A 5,673-nucleotide genomic window follows, 5' to 3' on the forward strand; every position below is an offset into this window, starting at 1 on the left:
AGCACATACATTTTCCATTCATACAATCACCCCCCATTGATCTTGTTATTCCAAGATACCCCGAAGTTTTCTATATTGTTCCAAGAATACTTTGTGCCTACTCCCTTGCAGTTCTTTGCCACATGAATGCCCCTATGGATAGATCCTCGCACTTATCTAGTATCCGCTCATCCCCAGTTGATTCACGTATTTCACGAAAGTCTTTGAAATACCATTTGATCTTCCAAAAATCCTCAGCAACCTATTGCTCTTGAAATTCTTGCTTGCTTACATTATGGTTAATCACATAAGTCTAGTAATCTTATTGGCATTCGATGTCATTAAGATTTTTAGTCCATGATTCGATATGTTGGGAATGGACGCAATCATCAGTCAATCCTTATAAATTATCTTTCCGGCTCAAACGTCTTCCAAACATGAGGTGGTTCTCGAATAATCAAATTGCCGTCGATTGTACCCCTACGGCTATTCAACTTATCCATCCCTAAATAGAGCGTTGCTTCTGATCCCTTGACTTGGAGTTCATAATTCCTTTGCAATTGAGCTTTGAATTAGTCAGTTGCTTCTATCTTCTAATCTCCTTCCATTCTTCTTCTTCTTTTGGTTGAGTAACGATACTCACATCAGCTCCGTTATGAACCGTCAGATCCTTCGTTGAATTTTCATCCGACAATGTCCTTTGTACACAAAAACCTAGAGAAGTTCTTTCCCTGATACATAATGCCATTGGTAAATCCTATTCTCTGATATGGCCAATGATGCTCTGCCTTCGAGCTTGAGTTATTTACTTCTGAACTTTGTAGTATATGTTCCTAAGATACTCGATGGGTTGGACCATTGCCTTCCCTAATCTGTGCAAACCCGAAAGATTTCACAGATCATACTTATCTGGTATTGCACTAGGTAAAACTTTCAACAACTAATGTCATTTCAAAAAGAAATGAGAAGTGAATGGAAGGTTATACATTGAAGAAGTGGGACTCGACCTCGAACTTTCCGTTCATGCCCGTGGACACAATGTAGATCCTATCATAGAAGCTTCTTGTAATAATAAATATTTCCTTGATTAATATCATCTGGTATCTATGAATTGATCCTTTGCAATCGTGGTTCCGACCATATTTTCTCCGTGATTCCATTTCTTAGGCAAGTGAAAACACTTGCCTTCTACATATCAATACGCCGGCCCAACCTCTATTTTGATCTACCCTCGAGTATTACCCCCTGGTATCTCGAGGATATCAACCAATTGCAGTACATCTTATGAATTTCTGATGAAGTAGTACCTTTCCCTGTCATAGTCACTCCATGGGTTCTGGGTTGTCGTCAACCGAGAACACCGATTAGTGAATCGAATCAACATTGTGATTTAGTACTCCTAGTACTTTGCTGTTCAGAAGTTTAATACTCCCTCACGTCATTCCTTGCCTGATCGGCTACACCATATCGTGCTAAATTTTAAAAGTGTTGCCTGGTCCTTCCCGGAGCACAAATTTCGACGATGAGCTAATCTTACGTCGATCTTCCTCATCATATCATTTCTCCTTGAATGGCAAACTTGTTTTCAAGTTTGGGTCATATCTGTGGTGCCAATAACCTTTCGCTTCATCATTTCTATGACTGGATGCCATCGCCGATCGATTACATCTTCATGAAATCCCTCGACAAATGTGTCATGATCATCAGCAGCATTCCGAACTTTCCAGGATATCAATTGAATTCATGATGAGAACTACCATCCTTGCCCTCGATGAATTGTGTCATCATCGACCACTTTAGTGTCTTCCCTCCAACACAAACTTGTTCATGTGTAGTGTTACACCTTGAGTTCCTTGCTATCCAGTATTTGTTCTTCTTTACTTTGGAGTATTTATGTCAAGGATGTTGTTAGGATTACTCGACCTCTTAAGAATTATTGATATAGTGATACTTCTCACCATCACCATTCTTTCTTGGTCCCCGTGTTGTTTCTAACTGGAATGCCGACAATTGAACTATGATGTGCGAGTTCAAATCTTCTAGCAACCCTATTGCTTGTAAGTAATAAATGATAGTTTCATTCTTCATGTGTTGGTTATGGACTCATCATCCTAACAATGATGTGCTACTTAGCCCATATTTTTGTGTGCACTTTTCGATCAATGTCTAAATTGTGGATGTTTTCCTCGAGCATACGTCAGTATATCATTTGATCTCACAAATGTTATCTCCTTGTTCACATAATTGTGGAAATCCATCTTGTTGGAATTCCATCAGCCACATAGTTTCCTCGTCTTCTCCTTTGTCTCTTATTTCGGAACTCGCTTCCATAGTTCAAATCCCGAGAATCTTGAAATGTCATCTTGTCAATTTGTGTCGCACCATTTCTTCTCAGGCATCTTGAGTCTGAGGTATCCTGACACCAATTAGATCTGAATCTCGGTCAGATATGATGGTTGGAACATATTCCCAAGAGTTATATGACATTGATCTTTGACTTGATAGGGTGATGTCATTCCTAACACCTGACTGAAGGACCTATTCACTACTGGAATCAGCTTTTTGCTATCCACCATGGCGGACGGCAAAGGCACAGATCCCGGAGGCAAAGTCCTTTGCCGTCAGCCAGCAGACGGCAACAGGTCCGGCTGAATAAGCTATGGCAAAGGGCACTTTGCCGTTTGCTGGAGGATGGCAAAGATAAAATCATCTTTGTCGTCCGCGAGCGAACGACGAAGATGCCCTCCCTTTGTCGTCTGCCAAACGCAATATTTGCCGTCAGCCTCATAAAATCACAGACGGCAAGGAAGTTAGTAAATATTAAAAAAAACATTCGGCGAGCAGCTTGTCCGACATCCTGTGTTTGGCGTATCTAGTGCCTGGCGAGCAGTACTCCAACAATACAAACCGTCGAGGAACGAATGGACGACGATAAACACTACAGTACCATCAACACTTGCTCCAAGAATCGACGAATGAATTTCAACAATACATTACCCACAAACACTACAGTATACACGAACAAATTACAAGAGATTTGATTTAACGAGGAGCTCCAATCCGCCCGTGGCTGCACCGGAGCTCACCACGCTCATCCGGGAGCTGGATCCGGTCGCGACCCCACCCTTCGATGTGGGCCAGCACCCAGCACCCTTTGTTGCTGGCAGAGCTATCACAGGTTGCCGCTGCTCGAGGTGGGAGGTGGTGCGGCATCGGGTATCGGGCCGGCGGGGGCAAACAGGGACTAGGCCACGCACGGCGGCATCGAGGGCGAAGAGAGAAGGGGCCGGCACCGGCGGGCGAGGTGGTGGTCGGAAGGGCCAATGAGGGCCGGGGCCAGTGGGGGCAAACGGGGACAGGGCCGGGCATCACTACAAAAAAATACACTTCCGTGATGATGCGTGTTTGTCACAGTAGGTCGCGTTTTCTGTCATGCATGTACATCCATGACAAATTTATGACAGAATCAAGATAGTCATAACTGTGCTGTCGTAGAAGTGTTCCATGACATTGCCAAAATTATCATCACGGAAGTGTCCACTTCCATGACGATAAATCGCGCGTCACAGAAGTGCTTTCGTCAAGGGTGACCGACACGTGGCATCCACCGTAACGGAACGCCGTTAAGCTATCGGGTCGGATTTTGGATCCGATAACCCGTTAACAGCCACGGCCAATGCCGATTTTCCACGTGTAAAATTCTCATTGGCTGACGGATCCAACGGTCGAGATGGGCCTATGATATGTTGACACGTGGACCGGCCCAAAAGTGGCCCATAAAGATTAAATGGGCCGGCCCAACCGAAGGCCCATAAGATTTAGCGGACCATAATGGTCCGGCCCAGCTAAAGGCCCACAAAATTTAGCGGACCATAATGGGCTGGCCCAGCTAAAGGCCCACACGATTTTGCAGACCATAATGGGCCGGCCCAGCTAAAGGCCAACAAGATTTTGCGGACCACAATGGGCCGGGCCATCTAAAGGCCCACAAGATTCTGCCGACCATAAAGGGCCAGCCCAGCTAAAGGCCCAACATTCTCTGTCAAATCGGCCCGTCTACGGCCTGTCCTGAACTTGTCATCAATGCGGCCCATGGTCACTTCTGGCCCGTTAACAGTCCGCTAAGTAATTGGGCCGAATTACGGCCCATTGTATTTCTGGCCTGTTAAAGGTCCGCTTCATTTGGGCCCATTTACAGGCCATCAAAACTTTCGGCCCATAAACGACCATGAAGGATTTGGGTCATATTCGGCCATGTCTAACATTCGGCCTGTTAGAGGCCCACTATAGCTTTGGGCCACTTTCGGCCTGTTGTCATTTTCGGCCTGTTAACGCCGGACGTAAACCATGGGCCATATGTGGCCCAACGTCATATCGGGCCCATTAACGGCCCATATAAAAATGACGATAATCTAGCCCGACCGAAGTTCCGTCCTGTTAAAGGCCCGTGTATTAGGTCGGCGCATTTACGGCCCGTTCGAATTTCGGCCTGTTAAAGTCCAGTGGGTTATTTGGCACAATCAGGGCCCAACCTCACTTTCGATCTATTAAAGGCCCATGTATTTTATAGGCTCGAGATATTTACACATGTAAACGGCCTATTTTTACTGAGGGCCCAAATTATGTTTAGGCCTGTTAAAGGCCCACTATGGGCACAGGCCTACCAGAAAAATATGAAAGCTTATGTTGATTTAGTCCCAGATATTTTTAGTGGGCTACATGCCAATTTTGGCTCGTAATCGTTTTTAGCCCAATTGGAATGGGCCCGACGAATGTTGGCTTGTTGGGCTCCTACGAAGCTTTCGGACGATTACATTACTAAGATAAACCTACACTATACAAAAATAGCTTCATAATTACTGCAGCCTGAGGCAGCATCATAAATGTTGTATCACAACAAAATAAATTCCAACCATACAACAAAAGGCATGTTGGCATAAAGTTTACAGTCCTTCCAGATAAAAGCACCATCAGATGTATAGAAGCATAGATCATTTGACCTGAGTGCTAATGTTTCAAGCTGTAGAATCTGATGGAGCAGCACGATCTCCACCTTTTTTCCGCCATTGCTCTTGAACAACGAAGCGAATGTCTGATAGTCTGGTTTCAAATACATTCATATCTTGACGACATTTCTCAACCACTATTCTTGTTTCCGAAACAACATCCATTAGGGATTGGACTTGTGTCTGGAGCACAGATATATCACTCTGTCTAGCAGGTAGATTTTGTTCAGTAGGCGATTTGGACGAGGTTACGTTGACAACCAACCCAGAATTACGCAGGAAGGTGCTTTTTGCACTGTTAGTGGAGAGATACTGACGCACTGCAGCAAGAGGTGACATTGTGCCTGTAGTAGCCTCGTCACCTTCAGGTGGTTGTGGTTGTTCAATCATTTGTTCCATAGCTTCCTAAAAGTTTGAACTTGTAGATTAGTGTACCAGATAAGTTACTAATGAGACAAAAACAAACAAAGTAGGTTAAACGTTTATACATAACTTATTTTGGTGAACTACTGTAATACATTACCATGTATTGTAGTGCCAACTACATAATAAAATCACTTTTGGAACATATGTCCATGTAGCATGCCTACTGTACTGTCTATTTCCTCACATTCGTTGACATCTAAGGATAAAGAGACATGGTTTAAAGTAGGATGATCATAGTATGACATCATTCATATCATGGGCA

This window comes from Triticum aestivum, chromosome 6A (genome assembly GCF_018294505.1).
Source record: "Triticum aestivum cultivar Chinese Spring chromosome 6A, IWGSC CS RefSeq v2.1, whole genome shotgun sequence".
NCBI lineage: Eukaryota > Viridiplantae > Streptophyta > Magnoliopsida > Poales > Poaceae > Triticum > Triticum aestivum.